Source organism: Tursiops truncatus, chromosome 5, assembly GCF_011762595.2.
Source record: "Tursiops truncatus isolate mTurTru1 chromosome 5, mTurTru1.mat.Y, whole genome shotgun sequence".
Taxonomy (NCBI): domain Eukaryota; kingdom Metazoa; phylum Chordata; class Mammalia; order Artiodactyla; family Delphinidae; genus Tursiops; species Tursiops truncatus.
In genome coordinates, this window is record NC_047038.1 from 67,623,709 (window position 1) to 67,642,165 (window position 18,457).

Genomic DNA, 18,457 nt, shown 5'->3' on the forward strand with positions numbered 1-18,457 from the left:
CATCAAAAAGTCTACTAACAATAAATGCTGGAGAGGGTGTGGAGAAAAGTGAACCCTCCTACATTGTTGGTGGGAATGTAAATTGATACAGACACTATGGAGAACAGTATGTAGGTTCCTTAAGAATCTAATATACTTTAAACATCTTCATGTTAGTTCATGCTTTGCCAGCTGCACAGATCATATGTCAATATAAAAAATTTTAAAAAATCAGTTTTTGTGTCTTCACAAATTGTAATATGGAGTCCCAAATCATAAAGTTATCCATATTCCTATTATTCAAAGTGTAATCCATGGACCACTATTACCTGGAAGCTTGTTAAAAATGCAGAATCTCAGGTCCACCCTAAACCTATGCATCAGAAACTGCACTTTAACAAGATGACCAGGTAATAGGCACATTAAATTTTACGAACATTGCTATGTATAATTCATTATTCACCTACTATCATATCTACATGAAGAATCATGTGTAATATTCACATCAAATGATCAGGACATACACTGTTGGGAGAAATTAACATAATAGAGAATGGAATTAAGATTGCCAAAGGTCTGGGTAGGCTGACTCAAGACCTGACTCAAGAACAATAAATGTATGTTTTCTATGAAATGGCCTACTATGTGCTGTTCACAGTACTATGGGTTTTTTTGTTGTTGTTGTGTTTTTTAATCTCACAAAAAGCTAATGAAGTGATGGTTACAACCCTATTTTATAGATGACAAAAAAATGAGGGGCATCTAACCCAATACTGTAAATCATCTATACTTCAATTTAAAAAAAAAATGAAATGAGAGGCAAAGAATTTAAGAAAAATAGGCCCAAAATTTAGTTCTGTTTGACTCCAAGAGCTCTGTGTTTTCCCTCTGTGGTACATCTTGTATTTTAAATTTTAAAAATCATATCTGTATAGTAGAAGACAAAGCTGAATCGTGGTTCATGTAAAAAAAAAAAAAAAGTACCTGAGAATTGTAAGGGACAATAAATGTAACCTAAGCACATAGTGTACTGTATCACTTAAAATTATATATGCACCCTTAGAAGTACCATGCCCCCATTTTGGCATGATCACCAAATTAGGCTATGTCTTCAGCATTACCTTAGTTCCAGAGCTATATTTTTTAAAAATGTATTAGACATTGAGTTTGGCTATATGTAACAAAAACCCTAACAGTAGCTTAAACAAGTTAGTGAATTCTTTTTCTCTCACAAGAGCAATTTAGAGATAGGCAATTCAAAGGTGGTATGCCAGTTCTACAATGTCATCTTATAAATGATGCAACATGGGGTTTGGCTGCTCGCTGCTCAAGGGCCAATAAAGAGGCAAGATTGGTGGAAAGGAAAGTTTGCTTATCTTGGATGCCAGCAATGGGGGGTGGGGGTGGATGGGAGGGCAGACTCCTGCCCAAAGGCCGACACCCCCCCAACCCGTGGGCAAGAGCTTTTATAGGCAGAGGGAGGGGGGCTACATGCAGAAACAGCACACTCAGCTCTGACAGTCATCTTGAAATTGGTCATGCAGTGGTCTGATCAGCATCTTCTTGATTGTTTTAAGTACAATTAATCTTCAGTTCCAGGGTCGGTTTGTTCCCATATCTTTGAGGCCAATTCTCGGAATTGCGGCAGCTTATGTCATGGCTACAGTTTGGTCATCGTGTACGTAACTTCTTCCACCTGGTGGGTGTTTCAGTATCTACAGGACAGCTCAAAGGATATGGCTCAGAATATTATCTATAGCCCTTGAGAACTAAAGGTCCTTGACTTTGCTTAATGACTAAACTATTATTATTTAGTCTTGTTGGACTGTTATCCTTTGCTTCTATATTTTCTCACTGCTCTGATTAAACTTATTCTTTGGCTAAAGTTTCTCCACAGACAAAAGGCAGGTGGAGGACATGGCGGGGAAGGACCACAGGGCCCTGCTCCATTTCAATCTGAGATCTACTGACCTTCAATATTCCTGTTCAGCCACTCTTAGCGAGTGCTTATTGCCTCATTAGCACAAGATGATGGATCCACCTCTTTTTTACTGAATTACAGTCAGAAAGAAGAAAGGTAAAATAAAAGGTCCATCAATGTGAGTCAATACCCCTGTAAAGGCATTTTTAGGGAGAATATAGCCAACATTTTGTACTTAAATATGATTGGTCAGAAAATATGTGAATGGCCATCTTGGGGAGCTAAGAAATTATGAATTTTTATTGAATGTGTCTCCAATAAAACTGGCGTTCTGTTAGTAAAGAAGAAAAAATGTATTTTAATAGGTAACTAGCACTCTCTGCCACAGATCATTAAAAAAGGAAGAAAAGAAAGAAAAGGAAAAAGACAAGCCTCTAATTAACAAATTGGATTACCTTCAGTAGAAGGCAAGCACCAGAATGCCTAGGGTGTCTGAAAAACCAAAAGATATAAAGAATGGTTAAAGATATCAGAGACATTTCAACTGGAGAGAGTGGCTTGACAGCTGTCTTCAAATACATAATGAATTATTTAACCAAAACAGCCACAAACAGGAACACTAATAAAAAGTTATAAAGGAACAAAATTGAGCTCAATATAAGAAATGATATTTTTATTAAGAGTTATCCAATCAAAGCTAGTGGAGAAGTTCCTCATTCCTAAAGAATTTTACCACAATCTGGTGAATGTTTGTTAGGGATATTGTAGAGGGCTATTAGTCTAAGTGGAAGATCAGATTAGGAGAAACTCAAGAGGCCTTCCAAGCCCATGTTCAGGTTCTAGTAATGATGATCACATACTTTCTTTGCAATAGTGCCCAGAATTAATCAAACTTACAGTTAGAATTAAGCCAGCTCATCTATATCTGTTGTTTAAAACTGATCTGTTATATTATGGGAAATGCCCAAACACTTTCACATTGTGAAGTCATCCTATATTTGTTTATACATTATTATTTTCAAGAGGAATATCATTTTTAGAAAATAGTGCAATACTAGATGTATATATTTTCAATGTGTTGTCTAATGACACATATTTATTGAAGGTCAATATACCATCATTGTGATGTCAGATTACAAACACAATGTGAACCTTTATATAAAAAAATAATAGAACACTGGGTATAACACAGATTATTTCCACTGTAACTTATTTTCCAATTAATTGCATAATTAATTTCTAACCCTAAGAGAAAACATTCTGATTCAAGCTGCTTTTCATTATATCAACTGACATGACGAGCAAAGTAGAAATTATTATTAAATAGGCCACAGAGTGTACATAAATTTTTTCACAATGCAGTCTTATCACTCATAAATCTATATACCTAAATAAAAATCTTTAGTCAAAAATCATAATATTAAAATAGTGTAGAAGTTCAGTGTATAATAGTTTAAAGAGACCCAGACAGAAGACAGATTTATTAATTACAAAAAGGTTAATATCACTTCCTTAAGCAACTTACAAATATGCGAATACAGCCAACTGTTATAGTCACTATTGCTTATTTCTGTATACTGAAATACATCCCTTGTATGTTTTTCATATTTAATTGCTATTATATGTAGATACAAAATTGTCCCATTATATGCAGGTGCTCCTTTATATATAATTCAGTGATCTACATTTATAAATTAAATAAAACCTTCTACAGGTCAAGATGAAAAAGAGAACATTTAAGTGTATGTGATGTCTCATGTCTGGATATGGCAACAAAGTTTTCAAACTGATATTAGTGTAGTACAATCAATCATTTAATCAATCAATCAGTCAATCATTTAATCAATCGACAAGTGCTAGTTAAGTGCTTAATCTATGCCCATGGTAGAGATCAAATTACAACAAAACCTCTTCTTTTCCTCTAAAAAAGTAAAACATGTTCCAAATTCAGACAGTTCATTAAGAAAATTACGTAAATCTCATTTTTCTGGTTTAATAGATTGTATACTAATCATAACCCAGCAGAAAGAGTAATACGTAAATTGAAAAGGAGTAAGTAGGAAAAACAATATGGAATTTGATCCATTCTTTGTTTAATATACATATGATTTGATATTACAATATTTCATTATGTATGTAGTTTAGTTTGAAATTATGGATGCATGTTTTGAGAAGGTTGTGATATTTACAAGGATTAAATATACTATTAAAGGAAAGTAAATATGCTTACATTTATGCCCATATTGTGTGTAATGCTTAGGGCCTCTTCCTTACAAAGTGAAAGATAAAAATAATGAAACGTGGATTGCAATTTAAATGTAAAGTAATATACTAATCAATAAAAAAAATGCAGACTATCAAATAACATTCACTACAACACAAAGTTTTCTTAAATAAAATATGAAGAGATAAATGTTGAATCCTTTATATTATTTTCATATAGGTCTGAATTTCAGGCTTGGAGATTTCTCTTAAGGTAAATAATTTTCTAAGATCCAGTTAGGGCTTCAAATTCTTCCATAAATAATGTTCCAACCAATCTTTTAAATTACAGACATGAATAGCCTTTAGTTCAAATATCCTTTCTCCATCATTTTCCTCCTCCAAAATTTTCAAAAGTATTTTATATTCACATCTTAAATGACAACAAAGACAATATCTACAATAAACTCCCTTTCTCTCCATTACTTTCCTATCTTACATAGTGTTACCAGCAATCTCCAAATAATTTTCCATGTTAATAGGAGGAGCTTCTTTCACCACAAAGGTAGATAATCTTCCTGTCTATACGTTGCATCCAAATCAGTCAAATGAAAATGAAAATTGCTCACTCAACCTCAAACCATATTTACATATAGCAAATAAAGCTACCCACTTTGGCTTTATTTTAAAGCAGTTAGATTTTGAAATCCAAGAGTCACCAACAAATACCATAGTATGTCCATCGCAATGGACACTAGGAACACCATCCCCTTTGCCAGTCAGATGGAAAGCCCGTCATTACAATGCTGGGACCCAGGAGAAAACATACAGTATTTAACATTCAACAAACCATGGCATTACCAAGCAAATCCAAAGGGAGGGGATAAAAAAAACGAATGCGCTTTATGGTATGAAACTGAAATGCAAGTAATTCAGAATCTGCAAAACAAAAGACCAAAATAATTTATTTGCATCTCTAAACCCCTAACTTGAATTTTAAAAGCTGAATACTATATTTTCATTCTTCTCGGTTTCCTCATTGTCATTATGTAATCTCACGTCATCATCGCAAAGGATACTTAACTGGGCTGATCTAAGTGAAGAAACTGAAGGAGACCTGTGGTTATAACCAGAGTGCCCACAGGGATCCTATCAGAGATAAAGGGTCATAATTATTCTCTTATCACTTTCCCCTCTCAGTTCCAAAATCCACTTCTCTTTTGAATTTCAGGTGTCTTGATTTGTAATTTTTAAAGTTTGATAAAATGTGACTGTGGGGAGAGGTATATTTTCAGATTTTGAAGTAGTTAAATGTTGGAAAATGTTCTCTAGAGATTTTTCAAATGACATATTTTGCTCTTTGGGAGCTCTTTGAGAGTGGAGGGGGTATTTTATTTATCTTTTTTTTTCAATATACATTTAGGTTCTCAACAAGTGGTGGGGGTGTTCTAAGCCAGATAACTCACTAGACTTTCTAATTGCATTTACAAACAGAAAGGCCATTCAAGTCAGGACTTGAATCACTAGAGATCAATGATTGGTTATTTTTTTAGAGTACAGTAAATACATATGGTTAATATTGATTATGTCTTTTTCTCCTTTTAATGGTTCACTCATTTTTTAATGTAATAGTAAATGAAAATTATCTAAGGTATAAAATCTAAAAAAAAATAGCAATAGAGAAGACACAACTACATATGACTACAGAACTAACTCCTAAGTGCATTTTGATGCACCTAGAAAGTGAAGTTAAACTTAAAACCTTTTGCACAGCAAAGGAAAGCATAAACAAGATGAAAAGACAACCCTCAGAATGGGAGAAAATATTTGCAAATGAAGCAACTGATGAAGGATTAATCTCCAAAATATGCAAACAGCTCATGCAGCTGAATATAAAAAAACAAACAACCCAATCAAAAAATGGGCAGAAGGCATAAATAGACATTTCTCCAAAGAAGACAGATGGCCAAGAGGCACATGAAAAGATGCTCAATATCACTAATTACTAGAGAAATGCAAATCGAAACTACAATGAGGTATCACCTCACACCAGTCAGAATGGCCATCATCAAAATATCTACAAACAATAAATGCTGGAGAGGATGTGGAGAAAAGGGAACCCTCTTGCACTACTGGTGGGAATGTAAATCAACACAGCCAGTATGGCGGTTCCCTAAAAAAACTAAAAATAGAACTACCATATGACCCAGCAATCCCACTACTGGGCATATATCCTGAGAAAACCATAATTCAAAAAGATACATGTACCCAATGTTCATCGCAGCACTATTTACAGTAGCCAGGACATGGAAGCAACCTAAATGTCCATCGACAGAGGAATGGATAAAGAAAATGTGGTATATATATATATATACAATGGCATATTACTCAGCCTTAAAAAGGAACGAAATTGGGACATTTGTAGATGTGGATGGACCTAGAGTCTGTCATACAGAGTGAAGTCAGAAAGAGAAAAACAAATATCATATATTAACACATTTATGTGGAATCTAGAAAAGTGGTACAGATAAAGCTATTTGCAGGGCAGGAATAGAGATGCAAACATAGAGAATGGACATGTGGACACAGAGGGGGAATGGGAGGGTGGGATGAATTGGGAGATTAGGATTGACATATATACACTACTATGTGTAAAATTGATAGCTAGTGGGAACCTGCTGTATAGCACAGGGAGTACAACTCACTGCTCTGTGATGACCTAGATGGGTGGGATGTATTGGGGGGTGGGAAGGAAGTCCATGAGGAAGGGGATACAGGTATACATATAGCTGATTCACTTTGTTGTGCAGCAGAAACTAACAGAACACTGTAAAACAATTATACTCCAATAAAAAAATAAAAGAAAAAAATTTACGTAGATGCATGAAGAAAGCATTCTTATACCCTATCCTCTGCCACCTTTAAGATTGAAGTTTGCTATGCATTCCTTCACAACTTTCTTTATGCATAAATATGTGTTTCTATACACACACAGCATAGAACTCATTATTTGATTCTTTTGCTTATTGTTGCTATTCTGTATATGCAATAATGTTTGTGGGAAGACAAACAGGTTTGTTCAATGAATAATCCAGATACTCTCCTGAATTTGCCTGGTAATGAGCCAGCTGGGATCAGGGTTTTCCTCCTCTCCCAACAAGGGGTGCTGTGCAAAATCTTCATTTTACCCAAAGCCTCCACTTGGCAGGCAGCTGGCATTCTCACTCCCTGATATTCTGTTTCAGACTATATATCCAAACTCAGACTGTTTTCTCCCAGTTTTGAGGTCACTTTCAGATTCATCTCACATAAAATGAGAGCAGCAGGATGGTGGGTCACTTTCTTGTAACACAGTGCTGTGGTGTGCACAGCTATGCCTAGCCCAAGCATACTTTCTGCAGAATTCTAAGAAAACTGGAGACATATGTATCTGTGACCTGCCCATGAGCTCCAATCAGTGAATGGTAACACCTTCTTAGTGTGTGCTCCCCCAATCTCTGTGAATCAGTGGCATCAAATGTGGGGTGAGCACCATTTGGTGCATGTGAGTTAAAAAGCATTTAAGTGAGCACACCAACAGACAGAGATATATCTCTAGAGTTACAGCAGGTCATAATAAACATGATGGCCATGTGGTCATGTGGCCCCTGGGCTACAAATATCCTGAAGCAGGTCAGTCATTTGGCCTTGGTAGGGTACCTATAATCTTAAATGAAATTGGTCTCTAATTTGGTACTTTGTTTAATTTGAAGCAACAGTATTTCCTAGCTCACAATAAACTCCTCAATGAAAATTTTCTCCTCCTTGTTAATCCTTAGCAATGAGTTGGTTTGTCATTTATTTGTTCCATCTGTAAGTCAGATTCTGTCTAGAAGAATGACATATATCATTGATTAATCCATTTAATACAAAATTGTTATTGTTTATAGTTTACCAGGCACTGGTTTAGGTAATGAAGATATGCTAGGAGATGTAGATAAATAAATACCTATGAGACAAAGAGGGATAGACACAGGATCCTTTGGAACAGATATCTAATTTCTGACCTGAAAAGTATATCAGTTGTTTGCCTGGCAGAGATGTGAGGAAAGAAATTCCAATACAGAAACAACACCTGCAAAAGCCTGCAAGGAAACCTGCCAAAGTTAGGGAAATAAAGGTAGCTTCTCCTTCACGAAACAGAACGAACAAGGAAGGAGTCATGATAGATAGATAGGGCTGATGAAATAAACCAATGGCGAGATAAAAATGGTCATGTAAAATATGGTAAGCATTTTGGCCTAAATCAAACTGGGTTGTAGAAGAAAGAAAAATTTATAAATTCAAGAGAGCAGAAGATTAAATGGATAGGATCTAGTGTTTGATTGGATATAGTCAGTCGTGAAAATGGAGAATTAGTGATGTCATTCCAAGGTCTAGCTTGGGCACCCGGTGGGATGGAGTTCTCATTCATAATAAAGAAAGGCAAACTAGACAACAGTACCGGTTGCTTTGGGTTGGTGAGGTAAAGCACAGAGATTGTACATTCTATTTTGGAAATGTGTGTCTCAGATGATGTGAGACATACAAGTAGATGCAGCTGGTGGTAGTTAAGATATATTAGGCTGAAGTTCCAGAAGATATCTGGGTTGTTAATTCAGATTTGTAACCAGCAGAATATAGCTGAGATATGAAGCAGTCTGAGAAAGAATGGACAGAAAAGTAGTAAGAAAAAATGCAATGTCGTGGAAGTCAAGTAATAGGTTTTATTTTCTTAATTACATAAGTTATATGTTCCTTATAATCTGATCCAAGCAGTGAAGTGTGCATTAAGTAAGAAGTAAGTCCCATTTCCTTCACCAATGCAATCTCAATCCTCAGAAGCCTTTGGTGTGCATTACACCAGACGTTCATTACACCAGACATTCACCAGACATTCATATATATATTAGATTGTGCATATATTTCACTATCAGTTCATAGAGATATATGCTATTCTTTTTCATGACATCATATTCCATTGTATGAATATATCATGAGTAAATCATTTAAATTTTATATTTAAATGCTTATAATAGAAATAATTCAAGGACACTATGAAAAAAGTAATAAAAAATAAAACTAAAAACTTAAAATCTTCCTTCTCTACAACAGAATCGACCCCTGTTAGTTTTTTAGGCTATCTGGAGGTTGTTGCCAAGTATTACATTTAAAATTGTATTTTATAATCCACCAACTTTAGATTTCTATTACTCCTCACCTATAAAAGATGAAACATTTAGGAAATTTTTGCAACCTCTCATTTCTCTTCCCCTCTACATCTAAATCTTTGTTAGTTAATAATTTTAATTTCTTCTAGGGTTTGCATTTTTTATTTATTTATGTAACAGATTGTAATCTATTTTTCTTGAGTTACTTATCATTTTTAATATCATTTATTTTCCCTTAAATTACAAAAAGAGAAAATTAGCTACTTAGCTTTTCTTCCATTTCTCAAAAAATTTTGGCATAAATTATTTTAGGTTCCTACCTTTTGCATTCTCTTCTATAAATATAAATTCTAAAAGTAATTTTATTTATTTCTATAGCTTAATACTAAAAATGTTTAACCACTGTACAGAATTTAATATATGATTATGTAAACTTTATATACCATAGACTCAAAATGTGGGATCGAACTCATAGTGATGTAAGATTATGTTATTTTAACTATTGTTTGTAGCTGCCTTTCCAACTTCTTTATAAGTATTTTTGTATTCCATATTGCCCTCCCTGCCCCCATTTTCGGTGGAGGTTTTTCTTTTTATTTCCCGGAATACTTCCTCCAGTGATTTTGTTTTTCACAAAGTAAATATGTATAGTGAAATTTCTGAGTCATTCTACTCCTGCAAAAGTGTGTATTTTAACTTCACATTTGATCAATAATATATTCAGATACAGAACTCTAGGTTCACAACATTTTCCCTCAGACTTGGAAAGCCATTGTTCTAGGTTCTGATGTTTCTCATGAGAAGTCTGATGTCTATCTGAGTGCCAATTCTTTGAAATCAACATATATTAACATAATTGCTTTGTTTCATTTCTTTTTGGATAAGTTTAGGATTTTCTCTTTAACCCTGATATTCTAAAGTTTTGCTCTTTTGGTTCCTTTCATTCATCTCGCTTAGTAATTAAAAACTTGTTTTTACCCATGTATTCAGAACATCAGATAAGGCAAATCAGTGTCTCTCTATTCTCCCTCTAAAATTCCTTTTAGACATGCACTGGGCTTTTCTGATTTACTTTTCTTAATTATCCTCATAATTTTCATCTGTTTCTTTTTTGTCTAAATTCTGTCAGATTTCCTGATTTTTTTTCCTGGATGATTTGTTGCCCTTTTTTAAGATAATTTCTTCCACCAGTACACCTTAACTATGTTCATTTTTACCACTCAGACTTTGTCTTTTTTTTATTTCCACAGTCATTTTTATAATTTATAAATAATCATTCGAATAGTTTAATTTACACCTAAATCTTAATAAGGACAATTACATTTAACTTTAAGTTTTCTTTCATTCTCTGAATTATCTCTAATCCTCCAGAGCTGATTTTTCTTTTAGTTTATCTTGGTTCTTGTCTTCTCTTTGGTGATGTTAATTTTTTTTCAGATGTCACATGTTCATTCATAAGTGAAATACTATCTTAGCTAGTATAGTGGCTTAAATCTTTTTCTCACCAGTTATATATGTCTCTTCTAGGTGATAGCTCTCTTCAACTGGAAGATCAACTGCAATTGTCAGTATAAATATTTGGGCATGTCAACAGGTAATCTTCCTATAGCCTGCACAGATAAGAAACAGGACGTCAGACATCTACACTGCCAGAGGAAGGAGTAAGCAATTTGGCAGTGGAGACAGTCATTTTACTACTTGATGAAACTATATTTCTTTTCATTTCTCTCCTTGGTCTTTTGTGGATCTAGAGCAGAGGTTGACACAAGTAACACGATTTTAATGGAACTCAGCCATGCTCATTGGTTTAGGTACTATTTATGGTTGCTTTCATGCCAAGACAGAACTGAGTAGTTGCAACAGATTATATGGCCTGAAAGGCTTGACTTACTATCAAGTCTTTTGTTAAGAAAAGTTTGGCAACTCCTTGTCTAGGGTATCCTTAAGCTCCATGATACTTCTTTCTCATCCTCAATGCACACTAGTAACTGTGCTCAGGTAGATCACTTTCTGTGTTTAAGAAAGAAATTCCAGTACTTATCTTTATGTTAAAAATACCAGTTGTTAGATACTTAGTTTACAATAGGAAGGGGGAAGAAAGTCATCTGTCTCAGGTATTCTAAAGGTGTTTACTTAATAAATTATCTGGTTGATTCCCAGTGGTCTTTGAATTTGTTGACTCTGAACCTGGAGCATCTCTGGACTTCCTTGGGAAGTCCTTGCTTATCCCTGATATCTACAGGATATTCTACATTTATCTTATGCTATCTTCTTTCTATATCCCAACTTTATGAAATTTCTGATTCATTACTGACATAAATTATTTCTTGTTATTATTGTAACTGTATTTAACTTCTGTTTTTGTGAAATTTCTGACTGATTTATAAAAGCCTGTGAAATAAGTGAGCCAGATTCTGGCGCTCAAGCTGTCATCTGGTACATGAAACTCCAAAGAAGAAAGTTTTACAAGAAGTAATAATCAATATTGCTAAATACTGCTGAGAATTCAAGTGAGATGTGGGGGAAAAGTGGCTCTAGACATAGAAACAAGGAGGTCATTGGTTACCTTGTAGATAGTAGGTTAAGTAGAATAGTGGGGGAAGAGGGCAGAGAGCAGTAGCTTGGGGAATGATTGAGATTTGAAGAAGTAGATACACATACAACTTCCTGGTGTTTGATTGTAAGGGAGAGGAGAGATATAGGTCAGTGTGTGACCAGGAAAGTATGATTAAATTGTGGACTCATGTTTGCTTCTTTATGGTTATGGTTTATGTTTATGGCTGCTTTTCCTTTTTAAGATTAAAGTGAATACATCATCTTTAAAATCCAGTGAAAAAAAGTTTGAAACAGAAAAACATTTTATTTGAAGAAAGAAAAAGGAAAGGAGGGGGTTTAATTTATGAAATGTGTCCTTGAACAGGCAGAAAAGAGTAGAATCCTGGGTAGAGATGGAAGAATTCACTTTAGATAAGATGGTAGACAGAAGGAGAGGAGGGAAGAGCAGTGTGGATACAGTCTAGAAATCGATAGCAGTAAGTCACAAAGGTTTTCATCCTTATTACTTTTAGTTTCTATGTGAGGAACCAGCTGGGAATATGTGTTATGTGTTAGCTAGCCCTGGAAATTCAGAGAGGGTTGGAATAGCTGCCATAGATAATGAAGAGAGAAGAACTCAAAGAACACTGAACTACTGAGGAAGCATTAAGGATCCAACTGAGGGTGGGCACCACTCTTTTAGTACAAGCTTCAGTTTGTAATTTTCTATAACAGCTTTCAGCACTCTGAATAAGGGTGCAGAAGAAGCACACAGCTAGATTTATCCAGAGTCAGGGTTTTACCCAGTAAAGAAACAGGAGATTTGCAAAACACTAACTGAAATTTGACCACGATGCTTAAGATGAATAGGAAGGAAGTAAAAATAGGAGGTGACTGATATGGAGAAAACATAGAGGATTTAGGGACTGCATACTTTTGTGGTTAAAAATGCATGACAGTGTAAAAACATGGAGTGAGAGAGTTGCAGGGAAAGATGCTGTGACTACAGAGTCAATTTTTAAATTTAAAATAATAGCGGCTACAAAAGACGACGGCTGCGGCGCTCCAGGCGAAACTTTCCAGAACGCTCGGTGAAAAAGCGGAGGAGCGGCGGCTGCCCGAGCTGCGCACGGCAACGCGCTCCTTCCCACTCCCCCACACCAGCATCGTCCCTCTCACCGGCTGTAGGAAATGGTGAAAGAAACCACTTACTATGATGTTTTGGGGGTCAAACCCAATGCCACCCAAGAAGAATTGAAAAAGGCTTACAGGAAACTGGCCTTGAAGTACCACCCTGATAAGAATCCAAATGAAGGAAAGAAGTTTAAACAGATTTCTCAAGCTTACGAAGTGCTCTCTGATGCAAAGAAAAGGGAATTATATGACAAAGGAGGAGAGCAGGCAATTAAAGAAGGTGGGGCAGGTGGTGGTTTGGGCTCCCCCATGGACATCTTCGATATGTGTTTTGGAGGAGGAGGCAGGATGCAGAGAGAAAGGAGAGCCAAAAATGTTGTGCATCAACTCACAGTAACCTTAGAAGATTTATATAATGGTGCAACAAGAAAACTAGCTCTGCAAAAGAATGTGATTTGTGACAAATGTGAAGGGCGAGGTGGTAAGAAAGGAGCAGTAGAGTGCTGTCCCAATTGCCGAGGTACTGAAATGCAAATAAGAATTCATCAGATAGGACCTGGAATGGTTCAGCAAATTCAGTCTGTCTGCATAGAGTGCCAGGACCATGGGGAGCGGATCAGTCCTAAAGATAGATGTACAAGCTGCAATGGAAGGAAGATAGTTGGAGAGAAGAAAATTCTAGAAGTTCATATTGACAAAGGCATGAAAGATGGCCAGAAGATAACATTCCATGGTGAAGGAGACCAAGAATCAGGACTGGAGCCAGGAGATATTATCATCGTTTTAGATCAGAAGGACCATGCTGTTTTTACTCGACAAGGAGAAGACATTTTCATGTGTCTGGACATACAGCTGGTTGAGGCATTGTGTGGCTTCCAAAAGCCAATATCTACTCTTGACAACCGAACCATAGTCATCACTTCTCATCCAGGTCAGATTGTCAAGCATGGAGATATCAAGTGTGTGCTAAATGAAGGCATGCCAATTTATCATAGACCAATGAAAAGGGTCGCCTAATCATTGAATTTAAGGTAAACTTTCCTGAGAATGGCTTTCTCTCCCCGGATAAACTCTCTTTGCTGGAAAAACTCCTACCTGAGAGGAAGGAAGTAGAAGAGACTGATGAAATGGACCAGGTAGAACTAGTGAACTTCGATCCAAATCAGGAAAGATGGCGCCATTAAAATGGAGAAGCATATGGGGATGATGAACATCATCCTCGGGGTGGTGTTCAGTGTCAGACCTCCTAATGGGGCCAGTGAATAACACTCACTGCTGGCATTTTATTTGCAGTAGTGACTGAGTGAAGGACTAGAATCATAATATGCTCACTACTTGCTATTGTTTGTTTTAATATTCAACTATAGTAGTGTTTTAAAAGTTAAATGAAGAATAAACTCAAATATAAAAGCTCTGACTTTGCCCTGTATGTATGATGACTTCAGTGTGCAAGATAAGTTTAATACTTGTAAAAACTACTTTAAAAAATTTCCCCTAGCATTTGTTAGGCCATACTTTGTAACTGATTTCAGCTATGTACATGGAATAGCTTAGACTGAAATGCCAGGTATATGTATTGGCTTCAGTGTATGATCCTTAATTGCTAAGCTATGAAGTTAAAATTGTATTTAACTGGCAGTCAGACAAAGAATTTGTAGAAAAGTGTTGGTCTGTATAGTGGTATTAAGTGGGATTCATTGTGATGCCTCTGCATTTATTCTATTGCCTCAACTGTTACTTGAAGATGGCATGCTATATAATTTAGCCTGTGGTATCAGTGATAGAAATGACACCTTTCTAAAGAAGGGGTTTATCACATAACATGCTGCTTCTTGAGGGCTTGCACTTGTAGGATTGCATTCCCTTCTGCTGTGCCATCTTTTTTTTAATATATCTAGCTATTGGTCCTGGTTACTTTTTTTTTTCTTCCTTCTCTTTGGACCACAGTAAGCCTTAGAGTAGTCACTTCTGGAGCAGGGTAACTTAGAGGTTAGAGTAATGAGAAGTAATTTGCATGTATGAGTTAGGAAGGTGTTTTGCAGGTATGTTACAGGCTTACTTTAAACCATTTAACTTATGCTCCAAAGTAAATGTAATTTAATGTTGGTAGAATAGCAAATTATGAATAGCTTTAATTCTATGTTTAAAGTCATATGTTCACAAGCTTAAATCTGGATATCAGAATTTAAGCAATTCTTGAAATGTATGAATGTCTCCTTAATATACTGATTCAAAAGCAAAAAATAAATAAATAAGATAAAATAATAGAGATAATGCACTCCTGTGCCATGATCTTCTTATAGATAAATTTCTAGTTAAATTCTCACTTCAAATTGAAGACCTATTATTTAATTCCTCTCAGAGATGAGAAAATCAAGTATAAGAACAGTAACTTGCAAAGGTTTACACAATGCCAAAAACTGATGGACCTGAAATTTGAAAAGTATAGCTGTTTGTAAAATTAATCCTATATTCTTCACGTTCTCCCTGTGTCTCAATGATATTTCCAATGAGAAGTGGACCAGTAGAGAATGACACTCCTATGCCCTGTTCCCAAAGAGCATCAAGTCCTGCAGCAAGTTACTCTTATCCGCTCCTATATTTTACGTCTATCCTTTCATACACAATTTCACATAAAGAAAATGATCCCTTTGTGAAAATGTTTGGGCACTCCAGATCTGGAGGGAATTTTTTATTTGCAACTAGGTTTTTTTAAAAGGCACTTAGAAAAGGATATTTCAGAATTTTCTTCAGTAGAAATCCACTTTAGATTCTGGTATTGCCTTAAATTATAAGAATACATGTTATGATTCAGATATATAGCTATGCCTAGTCACTGGTACCTTTTCCCTGTAAATATTATGAAATAAGACTTCATACATTTTGGTGGTGTAGAGAGAATCACTGAAAAATAGACCTCACCCAATAAAGTATTTTTATTTTGGAAGCATAATTACAGCCTTAGAAAACTCTGCTAGAATTCATTTTCAGGAAAAGTTTTGCAATTGAAAGACTGGATGCACAACAGTAAAGCAGCAGTTGTGTGTGAGAAAATGGAGCCAAGGTTATTGAATCTATAATAAATCCCTATGCAATGGCGACTGGAAGAATGGAAGAGAGAGAAATGAAACAAAATCCATTATTCCTGATTCTAAGGAAAGCCCATCAATACCTCCTCTTTTCTAATGTACCTTGTTTAAGACATTTTAAGAAGGCAAGCAAAAGGACAAGATTAGAGTGACAGGAGAAGCCTGATAGTGGAAGCAGGGGCCTCACATAATGGCATTTCTAGATGGATCTGCACATGCTGTTCTTCATGCCTAGAATCTACTCCTTGCAATGCCCATGCTCCATTTCTTCCATCTGTGTTCCAAAAGTGCCATGTGCTCACAGCAGCCTTCATCAACCTCCCTGGGTAAACACTTCCTACCCTGTTTTGCCTATCACTTCACTCTGTACCGATTTCCTTCAAAGTATTTATCATAATACCTGTTTTACTTGTACTTCTTATTCTCACTTTCTGTCCTCTCTTTAACCCCTATTTTTTACTGTATGAGCGATTAGATCAGGATCAAGGCTGTTTTATGCACAATTTCCCACCATGAACCTTGTATACAGTATGTACTTGATTATCTTTTGCTGATTTAATTAATTAATCTGCCATCCTCATCTTTATGACAACAGTCTTCCAAAGGCTTACTGTAAGATTCACTGCGTCACTCAGGTTTGTATGTGAGTGCAGGCAACAGAGACTTTACAGTGGCTTGTCCAAAGGATATAGCTGTTTCACTTTATTTTTTCACATAACAAAGTGCTCAGAGGTAAGTAGTAGTTCAGGAAAGGTGTGACAACTCCATATGACCAGTGTCCTAAAATCATTTGATTTTTCTGTTTTCCCAGCCTTAGCATCCTGCAAGAGGGATTGGAAAATGTGTTTTTTGCTTGTTGGGAATATTGTAAGAAATATCAGTGTTCTGTTCGTAAGAAATAAGTCTGAGAGAAGAATTAATAGTCCCTTTATACACACTAGAATGCCTCCTGGTTGATATATAACAACAACAAAAAATCATCATCACATGATCTATATCACCCCAGCAGGCATAATCAGCTATAGAGACTGTTCTATACAGGAAACAAAATCTTTATCAGAGAAGGTCTAGAGAATACTGAGTTAAAATGAAGAGAGGTAGATAAATGAGATAACAATGGAATGGAAGGATAAGACAGCCTGATGTATACATATTCACTTTAGGGATGGCTTGTCCAATGAGATAGGAATATTCAAAGTTTGTTGAAAAAGGCACCTTCTTCTCTAGACCATATTCGAATTGACACAGTCAAATCAATTCTGGGACCCTCTCTTTTCTATACTTCATTTTCTGACTAAATCCTTTCTTAAGGGCATATTCTTTCTTTTGATATTTTACTATATGAAATTAAATTAAATTTAGTCTTATAATTCAAGAAGTTGGTATTTCTCTTTAGGGCAACTTTGTATATCTCTGAGCTGATCTACTATGTGTTGACTTCAAAGTTTAACTCTCAGAAAACAATTTCATTCTCATTTTTTCCCAAGTGCTCCTGAGACATTTCAGCATAGTCATAAAATATTGACAACGGATATATGTAGTAGACAATACCTAGTGTGCAATCTTAAAATTGAGTAATAAATATTCATCATAAAATATCTTTCAAAGTTTGCTTAATTAACTATTCCTTCAATTGCCCCTTAGGCTGGATAATTGTCCCCAGTAGTATTTTAGGAATAAAGATTCTTCTGCTAATGTCCAATATTGATACTGGTTTCCCCTTGGAGACTTTTGGTAAATATACTATTTTCTTAACCTAAGAATTGTTAACATTTCTGAATGTGTGATTGCTTAACAGTTTACCAATTTATTCTCTTTTTAAGTGTAAGGGTTTGGAATCTGAATGGTCCAATTTGAGGCTGGCTTTACAATACTAACTGTGATTTTAGGCAACTCACTTGACATCCCTGAACTTGATTTTCTCCATCCAGTGATACATCTGCCAAGCTATCATACAAAATTGTTTAAAAAATCAGATTACATAGGCATGAGAAAAAAGTAGGATGGAAGGAACGATCTTGGTTAAGGCAAGAATTTCTAAGTGTTGCTTAACTAAATTTCTACAATTCTGGAAGAAAGAACTTTAAATACAATTGTCTGTTTGAATATAGCCAATGCAGATCTCTAGCCACAACTGCCTCTTTGGAGGGTTGCAAAGAGTTTGGATATATAAGCGGAGATACCTCAGATGTGTGTATGTAAGGCCCCTGAAAATACAGAAGGAATTCAAGGTAAAGAGAATAGTTCAAAAACTGTAGGGGGGAGGGTGTGAGGGCAAGCTCTCCTAGCACGGCCATCTTCTAGAATAGAACTCTGAGGCATCTAATAATTATAAATTGAAACCTGGCATTCTAGTTTTTATGAAAATATATTAGTCAAGGTACAAAGGTAAAACATGTTTTATTTAA

General features: G+C 35.5%; 1 protein-coding gene and 1 pseudogene across 1 annotated transcript in view; one reads left to right on the top strand and one right to left on the bottom strand.

The window, feature by feature from the left end:
* The window catches only part of KCTD8 (potassium channel tetramerization domain containing 8), a 252,532-nt gene that overhangs the window by 99,024 nt on the left and 135,051 nt on the right, over positions 1–18,457 (bottom strand). The gene's annotated exons all lie outside the window — the stretch shown is intronic.
* LOC109548838 (dnaJ homolog subfamily A member 1 pseudogene) lies at positions 12,972–14,225 on the top strand (annotated as a pseudogene).